The 16,553-nt window shown below is 44.7% G+C and overlaps 1 non-coding gene across 1 annotated transcript; it reads left to right on the top strand.

The window, feature by feature from the left end:
- The first annotated feature begins 9,233 nt into the window (after positions 1-9,233).
- On the top strand, positions 9,234-9,315 carry TRNAS-AGA (transfer RNA serine (anticodon AGA)). Its single transcript has one exon. It is a non-coding gene; the product is annotated as a tRNA-Ser (tRNA).
- Positions 9,316-16,553: the final 7,238 nt, after the last annotated feature.

Below are 16,553 nucleotides of genomic sequence, written 5' to 3'. Positions count from 1 at the left end.
CGGCTGGGGACCGAGTACCAAGGGATGGCCACCGCCATAAGATTGCGGAAGGATTCTGTCTCTACCAGCCTAAAAGGCAGCATTTCCAATGCAAGCAGTCGTGAAATGTGCGAATTTAGGACTGTGGCCTGTTTGGCGTTAGCTGCGAATTTCCGCTTTCGTTCAAAGGTCTGGGATATGGACAATTGAACGCTGCGGTGGGATGTGGACGTGGACGTTGATGCTGTTTCTTGAGAAACTGCCATAAAAAGTGAAGACTGAGAGGAGGGGGCATCTTTACATGCAGTATGGACAGGGGATTGCCTTGCACACACAACAGGTGGTTCTATTGCACGCACAACAGTGGAAGAAGCAGTGGTGACTAGTGTTGAGCCACCCCCGTAGTGTTCGGGTTCGGTTCGTTTCGTCGAACACCGGGATGTTCGAGGAACTGTTCGTCGAACTGTTCGTCGAACACCTTAGAACACCGTCGAACACCGTTAAAACCAATGGCAGGCAAACAAAAACACATAGAAACACATAGAAAACACCTTCAAAGGTGTCCAAAAGCTGACAAACTGCTCAGAAGACACTTTCTTTAAAAAGCCGGCCGGCAATTCAGCAGCGGCATACACCGGTACCCGACAATTTAGACAAGAAGGAATAGAGCCTCACACATAGATTAGATAGATAGAAACATGTCAGTCACATATATATGAAGTACAGTGACAGTGTTGCTTACTGTACTTGTCATTTAGTGTAAAGGATTTATTAAAAAATATAATAGTGTTTTCATGCACTGTCTCTTTAAAAAAGCCGGCCGGCAATTCAGCATCTGTACCCAACAATTTATAACAGACAGAATAGAGCTTCACACATAGATTAGATAGATAGAAACATGTCAGTCACATATATATGAAGTACAGTGACAATGTTGCTTACTGTACTTGTCATTTAGTGTAAAGGATTTATTAAAAAAAATAATAGTGTTTTCATGCACCGTCTCTTTAAAAAAGCCGGCCGGCAATTCAGCATCTATACCCGACAATTTATAACAGACAGAATAGAGCTTCACACATAGATTAGATAGATAGAAACATGTCAGTCACATATATATGAAGTACAGTGATAGTGTTGGTTACTGTACTTGTCATTTAGTATTAAAATAAAGGATGTATTATTAAAAAAAATTGGCGTGGGGTTCCCCTTAATTTTAGTCTCTAGCGGAGGTTAAGCAGACAGCTGGGGCAGATGTTTGAAGCCTGGGAAGGGGGTAATACCCACGGAGCTTCCCAGGCTACTAATATCAGCCCCCAGCTGAATACATAGCCTTTACTAGCTATTAAAATGGGGGACCCCCCAAAAAAAATGACGTGGGGTCCCTCCTAATTTAATAGCTAGCAAAGGCTAGGCAGACAGCTGGGGGCTGATATTAATAGCCCAGGAAGGGAGCCATGAATATTGGCCCCCTCCCAGGCTAGAAACACCAGCCGTCAGCCGCCCCAGAAATGGCGCATTCATAGGATGCGCCAATTCTGGCACTTAGCCTCGCTCTTCCACGCTGCCCTGGTGCGGTGGCAGGGGGTAATAGGGCTGGGGTTGATGTCAGCTTATAATGCCAGCTGACATCAAGCCCAGGTTAGTAATGGAGAGGCGTCTATAAGACACCCCCATTACTAACCCCATAGTCAAAGTTAAAAGAAAACACAAACACCCAGAATAAAGTACTTTAATTGAAATAAAGACACAATCCTTTATTGTTCTAAATTAAACCATACTTACCATCACGCCCATTCCAGCTGAAGCCAACGATCTCCTGCAATAAAAGAAAAATAATAAAGCAACATCATCCTTACCTTTCCATGGTTCCCACGACAGCTTCAGCTCTGCTACATCGAGATGACAGGCTGGACCGCAGCAGAACGCTGCCATCCAGCCTGTCATCCCGCAGACACTGAGAAGCGCAGGCATGCTTGCGCTCTGCAGTGTCTGGCTGTGACGGCATAAAGATGAGACGAGTTCATGTCCAATGAACTCGGCGCACCTCATGCACGTCACTGACAGCGTGGGAAAATTCTCACGCTGAAGCGCTGAGTGCAGGAGAATTCTCCCACGCTGTCAGTGACGTGCATAAGGTGAGCTCATGTCCAATGAACTCAGCTCACCTCCTGCACGCCACTGACAGCGTGGGAGAATTCTCCTGCACTCAGCGCTTCAGCGTGAGAATTCTCCCACGCTGAAGCGCTGAGTGCAGGAGAATTTTCCCACGCTGTCAGTGACGTGCATAAGGTGAGCTCATGTCCAATGAACTCAGCTCACCTCCTGCACGTCACTGACAGCGTGGGAGAATTCTCCTGCACTCAGCGCTTCAGTGTGAGAATTCTCCCACGCTGAAGCGCTGAGTGCAGGAGAATTTTCCCACGCTGTCAGTGACGTGCATGAGGTGAGCCGAGTTCATTGGACATTAACTTGGCTCATCTGGATGCCCTCACAGAGAGACACTGTGGAGCGCAAGCATGCCTGCGCTTCTCAGTGTCTGCGGGATGACAGGCTGGATGGCAGCGTTCTGCTGCGGTCCAGCCTGTCATCTCGATGTAGCAGAGCTGAAGCTGTCATGGGAACCATGGAAAAGTAAGGATGATGTTGCTTTATTATTTTTCTTTTATTTCATCAGATCGTTGGCTTCAGCTGGAATGGGCGTGACGGTAAGTATGGTTTAATTTAGAACAATAAAGAATTGTGTGTTTATTTCAATTAAAGGACTTTTTTCTGGGTGTTGTGTTTTTTTTAAATACTTTACTAGAAATTCATGGTGGTCATGTCTAATATTGGCGTGACCCCATGAATTTTGGGCTTAGGGCCAGCTGATAATGCCAAGCTGGCCCTAACCCCTTTATTACCCAGTGAGCCACCGCATCAGGGCCCTGGATGAGTTGGGTACAGCGCCAGAAGATGGCGCTTCTATGAACGCGCCATTTTCCGGGGTGGCTGCGGACTGCAATTTGCAGCGGGGGGGGCCCAGAAAGCTTGGGCCTCCCTGCGCTGCAGATTCCAGCCCCCAGCTGCCTAGTTGTACCTGGCTGGACACAAAAATAGGGCGAAGCCCCACGTATTTTTTTTTTAATTATTTCATGAAATTCATGAAATAATTAAGAAAAAAAGGCCTTCCCTATATTGTTGTGTCCGGCCAGGTACAAATAGTCAGCTGGTGGTTGGGGGCAGCCCGTTCCTGCCTGCTGTACCTGGCTGGACACAAATATAGTGCGAAGCCCCACGTCAATTTTTTTTTAATTATTTCATGAATTTCCTGAAATAATTTAAAAAAATTGAAGTGGGGCTTCGCACTATATTTGTGTCCAGCCAGGTACAGCAGGCAGCAATGGGCTGCCCCCAACCACCAGCTGCCTATTTGTACCTGGCCGGACACAACAATATAGGGAAGGCCTTTTTTTCTTAATTATTTCATGAATTTCATGAAATAATTAAAAAAAATTGAAGTGCGGCTTCGCACTATATTTGTGTCCAGCCAGGTACAGCAGGCAGGAATGGGCTGCCCCCAACCACCAGCTGCCTATTTGTACCTGGCCGGACACAACAATATAGGGAAGGCCTTTTTTTCTTAATTATTTCATGAATTTCATGAAATAATTAAAAAAAAAATACGTGGGGCTTCGCCCTATTTTTGTGTCCAGCCAGGTACAACTAGGCAGCTGGGGGCTGGAATCTGCAGCGCAGGGAGGCCCAAGCTTTCTGGGCCCCCCCCGCTGCAAATTGCAGTCCGCAGCCACCCCGGAAAATGGCGCGTTTATAGAAGCGCCATCTTCTGGCGCTGTACCCAACTCATCCAGGGCCCTGGTGCGGTGGCTCACTGGGTAATAAAGGGGTTAGGGCCAGCTTGGTATTATCAGCTGGCCCCAAGCCCAAAATTCATGGGGTCACGCCAGTATTAGACATGACCGCCATGAATTTCTAGTAAAGTATTTAAAAAAAACACAACACCCAGAATAAAGTCCTTTAATTGAAATAAACACACAATTCTTTATTGTTCTAAATTAAACTATACTTACCATCACGCCCATTCCAGCTGAAGCCAACGATCTCCTGCAATAAAAGAAAAATAATAAACCAACCTCATCCTTACCTTTCCATGGTTCCCACGACAGCTTCAGCTCTGCTACATCGAGGTGACAGGCTGGACCGCAGCAGAACGCTGCCATCCAGCCTGTCATGCCGCAGACACTGAGAAGTGCAGGCATGCTTGCGCTCTGCAGTGTCTGGCTGTGACGGCATCCAGATGAGCCGAGGTCATGTCCAATGAACTCGGCTCACCTCATGCACGTCACTGACAGCGTGGGAAAATTCTCACGCTGAAGTGCTGAGTGCAGGAGAATTCTCCCACGCTGTCAGTGACGTGCATGAGGTGAGCTCATGTCCAATGAACTCAGCTCACCTCATGCACCTCACTGACAGCGTGGGAAAATTCTCCTGCACTCAGCGCTTCAGCGTGAGAATTCTCCCACGCTGTCAGTGACGTGCATGAGGTGAGCCGAGTTCATTGGACATGACCTCGGCTCATCTTTATGCCGTCACAGAGAGACAATGTGGAGCGCAAGCAAGCCTGCGCTTCTCAGTGTCTGCGGGATGACAGGCTGGATGGCAGCGTTCTGCTGCGGTCCAGCCTGTCATCTCGATGTAGCAGAGCTGAAGCTGTCGTGGGAACCATGGAAAGGTAAGGATGAGGTTGCTTTATTATTTTTCTTTTATTACAGGAGATCGTTGGCTTCAGCTGGAATGGGCGTGACGGTAAGTATGGTTTAATTTAGAACAATAAAGAATTGTGTCTTTATTTCAATTAAAGGACTTTATTCTGGGTGTTTGTGTTTTTTTTAACTTTGACTATGGGGTTAGTAATGGGGGTGTCTTATAGACGCCTCTCCATTACTAACCTGGGCTTGATGTCAGCTGGCATTATAAGCTGACATCAACCCCAGCCCTATTACCCCCTGCCACCGCTACAGGGCAGCGTGGAAGAGCGAGGCTAAGTGCCAGAATTGGCGCATCCTATGAATGCGCCATTTCTGGGGCGGCTGACGGCTGGTGTTTCTAGCCTGGGAGGGGGCCAATATTCATGGCTCCCTTCCTGGGCTATTAATATCAGCCCCCAGCTGTCTGCCTAGCCTTTGCTAGCTATTAAATTAGGGGGGACCCCACATCATTTTTTTGGGGGGGTCCCCCATTTTAATAGCTAGTAAAGGCTATGTATTCAGCTGGGGGCTGATATTAGTAGCCTGGGAAGCTCCGTGGGTATTACCCCCTTCCCAGGCTTCAAACATCTGCCCCAGCTGTCTGCTTAACCTCCGCTAGAGCCTAAAATTAAGGGGAACCCCACGCCAATTTTTTTAATAATAAATCCTTTATTTTAATACTAAATGACAAGTACAGTAACCAACACTATCACTGTACTTCATATATATGTGACTGACATGTTTCTATCTATCTAATCTATGTGTGAAGCTCTATTCTGTCTGTTATAAATTGTCGGGTACAGATGCTGAATTGCCGGCCGGCTTTCTTAAAGAGACGGTGCATGAAAACACTATTATTTTTTTTAATAAATCCTTTACACTAAATGACAAGTACAGTAAGCAACACTGTCACTGTACTTCATATATATGTGACTGACATGTTTCTATCTATCTAATCTATGTGTGATGCTCTATTCCTTCTATTCTAAATTGTTGGGTACAGATGCTGAATTGCCGTCCGGCTTTTTTAAAGAGACGGTGCATGAAAACACTATTATTTTTTTAAATAAATCCTTTACACTAAATGACAAGTACAGTAAGCAACAATGTCACTGTACTTCATATATATGTGACTGACATATTTCTATCTATCTAATCTATGTGTGAAGCTCTATTCTGTCTGTTATAAATTGTCGGGTACAGATGCTGAATTGCCGGCCGGATTTCTTAAAGAGACGGTGCATGAAAACACTATTATTTTTTTTAATAAATCCTTTACACTAAATGACAAGTACAGTAAGCAACACTGTCACTGTACTTCATATATATGTGACTGACATGTTTCTATCTATCTAATCTATGTGTGATTCTCTATTCCTTCTATTCTAAATTATCGGGTACAGATGCTGAATTGCCGGCCGGCTTTTTTAAAGAGACGGTGCATGAAAACACTATTATTTTTTTTGATAAATCCTTTACGCTAAATGACAAGTACAGTAAGCAGCACTTTCACTGTACTTCGTATATATGTGGCTGACATGTTTATATCTATCTAATCTATGTGTGAAGCTCTATTCTTTCGGTTCTAAATTGTCGGGTACCGGTGTATGCCGCTGCTGAATTGCCGGCTTTTCATGTTTCACTGTTGGCACTGTTCCCATCGATTTGGGCAATCACTGTAATGCCACAACCACCATGGCTGTGGCATTACAGTGAGTGGCAGACAATCCCTGCATGATTGGTGCTCTAAATAGCACCAGAAATGCAGGACACGCTTTTGGTGCACGAACAGTTATCGAACATAACCTCGAACAGCCGAATTTTTTGCAAATCGTTCGGGTTCGTCGAACAACTCGAACACCGCCCAAAACAGCTCGAATTTGAGATTGGCGAACAGTTCTAGTCGAACACCGCTCATCTCTAGTGGTGACACCCGCTGACACTGGTCGTGGACCCTGGGTTTCGCCCCACAAAGTCGGGTGCTTTGCTGCCATGTGCCTGATCATGCTGGTGGTGGTCAGGCTGGTAGTTTTGTCACCCCTGCTGATGCTGGCATGGCAGGTGGAACATATGGCCTTTTTGGGGTTATCAGCAGAGTCTTTAAAAAAATTCCAGACTCTGGAAGACCTACCGCTTGTACTGGCAACGTCCCTCGTGTTGGTGATACGGGGAACGGTTGCCTGCCTTCTGTCTGCGGCCACCACACTGCTTCTTCCTGCCTGTTGGGGTACTCTGCCTCCCTCCCCCTGTGTGCTGCTGGCCTCACTCTGCATGTCCTCCTTCCACGTTGGGTCAGTTACTAGATCATCCACCACCTTCTCCTCTTCCACTTGCGCACCACGATCCTCCTCCTCACTTCCTGGCAATTGTGTCTCGTCATCGTCCACCTCTTGTGACAGATTGCCAACGTCGACTTCCTGTGGCCGTGGCTGTTCAAATATTTGGGCATCGCAACATGGGATCTCCTCTTCCACCACTTCAAGCGTATCAGGCGAGGGGCCCAAATATGGAAATGGACCAGTGAACAGCTCTTCAGAGTGTCCAAGTGTGGGATCACTTGCTGTCTGACGACACTCGGCATGGTGGGAGGAAGGAGCATCAGGGTGAGGAGGAGTATGCGGTCGAGACTCACGGCTACTAAGAGTTGACCGTGTGGAAGACAGACCGGAGGTGGTGGTGCCCAGGTAACTGGAAGTATTGTCTGCTATCCAATTAATAACCTGTTCACACTGATCAGTTCTCAATACTGGTGTTGTTCTGTGCTTCCCTAGTAATTCAGTCAAGAAGTGGGAGCGAGAAGATGTGGCTGTTGGTTGTGGCACATTTTCACCTTGGCCACGGCCTCTGCACGAACCATCACCAGAATGTCCCCTTCCATGTCCCTTGCCATGCGCCTTGCCCATTGTAAATGAAGTAAAATAGCTTACACTTGCACTATCAATGGAAAAAGGGTAATAAAGAGTAGATTAGAACCGTGGAAGAGGAAAACCACAGTTATTGTTTACTGGGGTATACCACACTTTTTTAAATAGAGATATTTGCGGCTGAACAGTGAGCGACACACTCAAACTGCTTTTTTTTTTAGATACCAAAGGCCCAAAACTGGATAGTACAGCGATTTGACCCGTGGAACTGCGAAACCACACTGGGATGTCGGGCCTACACAAGACTATTTTCAACAGATATATTTTTGTGTCACAACAGTCAGGAGACACTACTGTTTTTCTTTACGGAAAAAACTACCAAAACCTGAATAATAGAGATTTTTTACCGTGGAACAGCAAAACCACAGTTATAATTTGTATTTCTCGGGCCTACACCAGACTATTTTCAACAGATATATTTGTGTCTGAAAAATCAGGGAGACACTATTATTTTTTTTTTTTACAGCAAAAAATGCAAAAAGCAGGATAATAGAGATTTTTTACCGTGGAACAGCAAAAGCACACTTCTGTCTCTCTGGCCTACACCAGACTATTTTCAACAGATATATTTGTGTCTGAAAAATCAGGGAGACACTATTATTATTTTTATACAGCAAAAAATGCCAAAAACAGGATAATAGAGATGTTTTACCGTGGAACATCAAAACCACAGTAATAATTTACTGGTGTATACCAGGCTTTTTAAAATATATATATATTTGCGGCTGAACAGTGAGCGACACACTCAAACTGTTTTTTTTAGATACAAATGGCCCATAGAACTGCAAAACCACACTTCTATTTCTCTGGCCTACACCAGACTATTTTCAACTGATATATTTGTGTCTGAAAAATCAGAGGCACGCTCTTTTTTTTTGGGGGGGGGGGGACACCAAAAGGTTAATAAGATGGGTATTTGTACATTGTAAAGGAGCAAAAAAAAAAGAGGATTTAGATTAAAAAAAAGGATTTTTCCTGGCCCCCGGGACCTGGAGCTAAGTCCAGCAATTTCAGCAACAGGAGCAGCACACAGGACTGTAATGCAGCGTTTGCTGGTATAACCACTGCGTCTCCTATACAGCCTGCCTGCCTGATATACCTGGGATGGATATTAGTCCTGAGAAGGACTGTTTGTTTGATCTGGCAGCCTTTACAGACCCTACACTAACTATTTTGCAGGATATATCTCTCCCTAAATCAGCAGCACTGTCCCTACACTGTCTGATCCGGAGCGACTGTGTCCAAGATGGCAGCGCCCGGTTTTAAATACTCGAGGTGACGCTGTGCGGCCAGCCAATCACTGTAATGCCCACAAACAACATGGCTGCGGCATTACAGTGACTGGCTGGCAATCCTTGCATGTTCATTGGCTCTGTAAAGAGCGCCAAACATGCAGGGCGGAGAATCGAGCTCCCGCCCGAGTAACCCGGAAATGCTCGGTGCTCGCCGAACATCCCGAGTAGCGTGATGCTCGGGCGAGTACCGAGCAGTGTCGAGCATGTTCGCTCAACACTAATAATCACTGATATTGATCATGGTGCTATAAGAAAAGGAGTGAAACTCATAAGGATGAAACAGCATCTGATTAGTTGTGGCCGAGTGGTTAAGGCGATGGACTAGAAATCCTTTGGGGTCTCCCCGCGCAGGTTCAAATCCTGCCGACTATGTATAACTTCATGTAACATTCTGAGTATATCAATTTGCACATTCCCAAGTCTATCCCCCCCGGATATGGTCTGTAATCTTTGGATCGCATTTGTAAAACCAGCTTAACAGCATCTGTAGATCTTCTTTTTATTAGTCAGCCTGGTGCGATGTCACTCGTACATCTGACGCGCCCCCTGGGCCTGGTGTGGACGTGTGTGGGATACCCGGAGCCGGGTCTCTGGGGGTTGTAGTCTCCGTGATGCGACCTGGTCCCGTGGCTCAGGGTGGTCAAACCAGTGGCAGTCTTTTTTGGGTTTTAGGTTAATTGTCCAACTACGCCACCCGTGGATAGCGGTCAAGGTGTACCGCCGCTGCGAGGCAGACCATTGAGGCTGGTGTTGTGTGCGCAGCAGAGAATGGGATAAATCCCCACGGGAGGAGTATAGCCTCAGGGCAGTAATTGTCGATGATGGGAGTGATGGTGCACGGGAGTCCCAGTACTAGTAGTGCTGTATGCGTTAAGAAAGCAGGAACGACTCAGAGTCTTTGCAGTCCAGTTCAGAGTCTTTACTGATGATATTAAGGCAGACCCTCCCGGAAGTACTGGCTAGCATAAGGGGCCTGGTCAGTCTGTGAGCAAGCAGGAACTCCCCAGGCCAGGTGGAGTTGTAGGCCTCCCCGTCTGTCTGCACTCTTCCTGGCTACCTTGCAGTAAGCGAGTGGAAGTAGCCCACGTCCCTGAGTATACCATGTGGTGCTCACCTGTATGGCTGGTGACTTGGGGCCTCCTGATAGCGTCCGCTCCTCTATGGCGGTGCTGGTCCCTTGCTCGTGACTGAGCCTCCGGGCTTCTATGGCCAGAGGACCTGGAGTCCCCTGCCGGCTGGTTTCTGCTGCTGGGTGAATATACGTCCCCACAGCCTCGGACCCCGGTGTCCGGTTCTTATATTCTTCTGCCAGGGCGAGCTCTGCTTAGCTCCAGCCCCTGGTCTTCAGCTCCTGCTCCTACAGAGCTCCTAGCTGTAACTCTCCCTGTGTCTGGAACTGTCTCCAGGCTCTCACTCTCTCTGACTAACCCCGCCCAAGATCCAGTTTATATAGGGCAGGTTCCTCCCCTATCTGGCCTGGGACAGGAGGTGTTGCATGTTTAAGGGCTCCTAACCAGGAAACCTCCCACTTGCTCTCAGATGTAATATTTCTATCACTGTGGCAACCAGACCCCTGGGGTGCCACACATCACACCACCAATCAAACAAGCTCAGAGGGTTCCATCAGGTATGTGGTGCAAATCCTCCATATTTCCAGCAAAAACAGACCACTACCATGACTGATGGACTGGGATTTAATCTTTGATTTGCACCAACTCTACTTGAATTATCTTTCCGATGGAACCTTTTAGCACACCATGAAAAATCTTTAGTGACTTCTGGATAAGCAGAAGTTTTGCAATTTCTTTTTTTCTCACCCTTTTTCCAGCTAATAGATCCAGCACGCTAATTATTAGTCAGATTTCATGAACATTTTAAAACTGTCCTTGTTGTGATATCATGGAACTTTAACCACACTTGTAGAATAAAAAGGGAGGAGATATTAATTTACCAATGTGTATTAGATATACATTTGCAGAACAGCTTTAGAACCTGTTTTCATCATAATGCATGAATTTCCCAGGTTCCACTGAGATTTGAACTCAGATCACTGGATTCAGAGTGAATTTCTCACATTTCCACAATTTACACATGCTCTTTTACCGTTTTCAAAAGAGAATCCAGCCAGTTCTATTGGTCATGTGGTTCAATGGTGTAATGGTTAGTACTCAGGACTCTGAATCCAGCAATCTGCGTTCAAACCTCAGTGGAACCTGAGAAATTCTTTGTGCACAGAGGTTTTATCTTTTCTGCTTACAGTCAATTTGCCAATGCACATGGTTTAACATAAAAAGAGAAAGTTAAAATCCACATGGCAAAAATAATCTATCTATCAAGAAAGTTTAACTCAAAAGTTAAACTTGACTTCATGAAGCAATACTCATGCAATCTATGTCACACCAAGCAACCGTACTCTATGACTTGTGCCAATGTTCGCATGACACTTTTTCCAGGTGGTTGAAACTGACAAGGATTTTAAGCCGAAACGGCTTAAAGAAAAGACATTGATTCTTTTCCTGAATCACCCTTTTTAGTGTTTTCCAGCATTTTTGTAAACATAGTTTGGTGATGTTTTTCTAAGTATTGTTTTGGGCATCGATTGAGTTTGTTTTAGTTTTTTTTTTGCTCGCAAAATGCTGCGAACGTCACTCAGGAACCTTCCAGGGGTCTTTCTAACATTCTCTTTGACTTGTATTGCAAGTATAAAGCAAGCAAAATATACCTGAAAAATGATATGCTCACTTCTGTTAACCGCTTGGCGTTTTGGGAAACGTAATGAGGTTAAAAGATGCTCAATACCTGATCATATGAACAGCAAGTCTTTTTGCATGGTAATGAATCTGTTCAAACTTTTGAGCATTTTCAAAGCCTTTTTCAGGAGGTGTTTGGAACAAAGTCACTCGAAATCCGCTTTATGAATTTTAAAAAACCTTGAACTGTACAAGGTTCCAATTGATGATACCTTTAAATCAGATTTTTCAATTTCAGTGAGGCCTGGAATTTTGTTTCCAATTGAACTCTTCCATTTTCTGAGATGTCTTCCAGAAGGATAATCACTGATATTGATCATGGTGCTATAAGAAAAGGTGTGAAACTCATAAGGATAAAACAGCCTCCGAGTAGTTGTGGCCGAGTGGTTAAGGCGTTGGCCTAGAAAGCATTTGGGGTCTCCCCGCGAAGGTTCAAATCCTGCCAACTATGTACAACTTCATGTAACATTTTGACTATTTATCTGAGTAGATCAATTTGCACATTCCCAAGTCTATCCACCACGGAAATAGTTTGTGATCTTTGGACCAGATTTGTAGAACCAGCTTAACAGCATCTGTAGACCTTCTTTTGATTATTCAGCCTGGTGCGATGTCACTTGTGCGTCACACCACCAAATCAAAAAAAAAGTCAGCAGGTGCCATCAGGTATGTGGTGCAACTCCTCCTCTTTTCCAGCGAACACAGACCACTGCCGTGACTGATGGACTGGGATATGAACTTTGATTTGCACCAACTCTACTTGAATTATCTTTCCGATGGAACCTTTTAGCACACCATGAAAAATCTTTAGTGACTTCTGGATGAGCAGAAGTTTTGCAATTTCTTTTTTTCTCACCCTTTTTCCAGCTAATAGATCCAGCGCACTAATTATTAGCCAGATTTCATCAACATTTTAAAACTGTCCTTGTTGTGATATCATGGAACTTTAACCACACTTGTGGAATAAAAAGGGAGGATATATTAATTTACCACTGTGTATTAGATATACATTTGCAAAACAGCTTTAGAACCTGTTTTCACCATAATGCATGAATTTCCCAGGTTCCACTGAGATTTGAACTCAGATCACTGGATTCAGAGTGAATTTCTCACATTTCCACAATTTACACATGCTCTTTTAGCGTTTTGAAAAGAAAATCTAGCCAGCTCTATCAATCGTATTTTTCCATGGTGTAATGGTTAGCACTCTGGACATTGAATCCAGCGATCTGAGTTCAAATCTCAGTGGAACCTGAGAAATTCTTTGTGCATAGCGGTTTTGTCTTTTCTGCTCACACTCAATTTGACAATGCACATGGTTTAACATAAAAAGAGAAAGTTAAAATCCACATGGCAAAAAAGATCTATCTACCAAGAAAGTTTAACGCGAAAGTTAATCTTGACTTCATGAAGCAAAACTCATACCATCTATGTCACACCAAGCAAGCATACTCTATGACTTGTGCCAATGTTCACATGACAGTTTTTCCAGGTGGTTGAAGCTGACAAGGATTTCTAGCCGAAAATGCTTCAATAAATGACAGCGATTCTTCTCCTGAATCACTCTTTTTTGTGTTTTCTAGTATTTTTGTAAACATAGTTTGGTGATGTTTTTCAAAGAATTGTTTTGGGCATCAATTGAGTTTGGTTTTGTTTTATTTTGCTCGCAAAATGCTGTGAACATCACTCAGGAACCTTCCAGGGGTCTTTCTAACCTTCTCATTGACTTGTATTGCAAGTATGACACAAGCAAAATATACCTGAAGAATAATATGCTCACTTCTGTTAACTGCTTGGCGTTTTGGGAATCTTGATGAGGTTAAAAGACGCTCAATACCTGATCATATGAACAGCAAGTCTTTTTGCATGGAAATTAATCTGTTCAGACTTTTGGGCATTTTCAAAGCCTTTTTCAGGAGGTGTTTGGAACAAAGTCACTCTAAATCCGCTTTATGAATTTTAATAAACCTTGAACTGTAAAAGGTTCCATTTGATGATACCTTTAAATCAGATTTTTACATTTCAGTGAGGCCTGGAATTTTGTTTCCAATTGAAATCTTCCATTTTCTGAAATGTCTTCCAGAATAATAATCATTGATATTGATCATGGTGCTATAAGAAAAGGTGTGAAACTCATAAGGATGAAACAGCGTCTGAGTAGTTGTGGCTGAGTGGTTAACTAGAATCCATTGGGGTCTCCCCACGTAGGTTACCAAATCCTGCCGACTACGTCTAACTTCATGTTACATTTTGACTAATTATCTGAGTAGATCAATTTGCACGTTCCCAAGTCTATCCCCCACGGAAATGGTCTGTAGTCTTTGGATTGGATTTGTAGAACCAGCTTAACAGCATCTGTAGATCTTCTTTTGATTATTCAGCCTGGTGTGATGTCACTCGTGCGTCGTACCACAAATATAAAAAAGCTCAGAGGGTGCCATCAGGTATGTGGTGCAACTCCTCCTTTTTTCCAGCGAACACAGACCACTGCCGTCACTGATGGACTGGGATATGAACTGTGATTTACACCAACTCTACTTGAATTATCTTTCCGATGGAACCATTTAGCACACCATGAAAATTCTTTAGTGACTTCTGGATGAGCAGAAGTTTTGCAATTTATTTTTTCTCACCCTTTTTCCAGCTAATCGATCCAGCACGCAAATAATTAGCCAGATTTCATCAACATTTTAAAACTGTTCTTGTTGAGATTAGTGTTGAGCGAGCACTAAAATGCTCGGGTGCTTGAAGCTCACCGTAATACTCGGGTGCTCGACCCGAGCAACGAGCCCAATGTTAGTCTATGGGAGACCCGAGCATTTTTGCAGCGGCACCCCTGGCAGTCTTTTAAAAGCCTAACAAGTGCCCAAAACGATAGTGACAGTGCTCAAATGACATGGGGACAGCATGGGGATCACCCCAGTAAGCATTTCTGACCCCCAGGTCACTGCTGTCAACAACGTGGTCCGAGGTATTAAGCCACTTTTAAGGGCTCACAATAAAACGTTCAAAAACGAAACTGAAACTGCTTTCCTGTGAAATATGTTAAGAAAGTTTCTTTCCAGGGTAAAGACCTGTGTATAAGGTAAAATAAATAACCAAAAAAAAATACTCCTCCCCACCTTGGGCTATGTTCACAAGTTGCATTTTTTATCCGTTTTTGCACTTTTGTATTGCTTTTAACCATGACAAATGCATTCACCGGGAAATGTCATTTTAACATTTTAGATCCTTATCTTTCCATGTGCTGTGTGATACATGCTTACAGTGCTGAAAAGACATGGGAACATCATGGGGAAGACCCCTGGAAGCACCTCTGACACCCAGGTCACTGCCTAAAAGTGTGCTCATCAGAAGTCATCCTTGCCGCATCAGAAGATGCAGACTTGCAACTATCCCCTTGCAAGTCCTTGTCCCAGGGCAGTGTTCAATTGTACCTCCCCCATTCCTTGCAAAGCAAGCGCAAATATGCAGCCAACCACCCACCCGCAGGCTGCAATACTATACTGCTAGCTTGCACTTGAAATGGGGCCTTTTAGTTTGGAGGAGGCCGAAGCTGGCCACTACCTCATGGCTGCTTCGGCAATGAGGTATCCATACTCAGTCCCTATCCGCCCAGTGGTCGGGTGTACACGCTCGGTCCCCAGCTGCCAGGGGGCGGCCGGGTGTCAATAAACGGTCCCCAGCCGCCCCTATTTCTCCTGTCAACTTCCCACACACTTTTCTTAGCCTGGTCTGCTTTAGAGCGGTATTGGACGAGCCCACCAGAGAACCATACTCCTTCGCTGAGCCCTGTCTTCTCCATCAGGGGAGTTGAGAGTGCCAAGGTGAGGAGCTAGATGATGATGATAGAAGTTAGCATCTGCTTTGTTTTCTTGGAATGCAAGCGCATGTATGTAGTAGCGGCTATGCCTGATGTGGTCAGCGTTTTGGCACATATCCTACCTCCTCTGAGGATTGCTGGATGTTTTCCTGCTACTATCCCAGTTCTATGACTCCCGAAAAAGCAAAGCTTCAGGTGATAAATGATGGATGAGGTGGTGGCAAAGGAGAAAGAGCAGGAGGAACAGGGACCATTCACATCAATATCAGGCCAGTCAACCACATATGTCTTGTAGGATATGTTTCTGTAACAAAAGGAGCGGTCTGGCTACACAGTTATAGGGCATACAGTGAGTACAATGCCTACCAAAAATTTTGAGGCACTTCAATGCCCCTTGAAAATGACATGGATGTAAGAGAGCCTTAACTAAACTGTTTTTTCCATTAATAGCAACTGGGTCTCCTGTACACTGTTGGCCTAAGCAGTGAATGGAAGGCTTTCCAAAAATTATGAGGAACTGCAATGCCCCTTGAAACAGACGTGGATTACAGCATACTAAAAACCTTCTACCCATTATTGGGGAGTGGGTCTCCCTTAGTTTTCGCCTTTGCATTGAAAAGCAAAAGCTGACTAAAATTAGGAGGAAATGCAATGCCCGTTGGAAGAGTCGTGGAGGTTAGACGTAATTAAAATAACATTTCAATGCCCCTAGGAAGAGCTGTGGAGTTCAGAGTGGCTTAAGAAGACGCTTTTAATGCCCCTTTGAAGAGACATGGAGGTCACAGTAGCTTAAAAACACGGTTTTAATGCCCCTCGGAAGAGACGTTGTGGTCCCAGTAGCTTAACAAGACGGTTTTAATGCCCCTCAGAAGAGACGTGGAGCTCACAGTAGCTTAACAAGACAGTTTTAATGCCCCTTGGAATAGTGATGGAGGTCGCAGTAGCTTAACAAGATGGTTTTAATGCCCCTTACAAGAGCCATACAGTACAGCATCTTAAAAACATTATTCCCATTATTGGGGAGTGGGTCTCCCATA

Source organism: Phyllobates terribilis, unplaced genomic scaffold (genome assembly GCF_046119375.1).
Source record: "Phyllobates terribilis strain yellow unplaced genomic scaffold, ASM4611937v1 Scaffold_13__5_contigs__length_258822181, whole genome shotgun sequence".
NCBI lineage: Eukaryota > Metazoa > Chordata > Amphibia > Anura > Dendrobatidae > Phyllobates > Phyllobates terribilis.
Note: the sequence above shows the minus strand (reverse complement) of the source record. Positions and strands in the feature narration are given on the sequence as shown.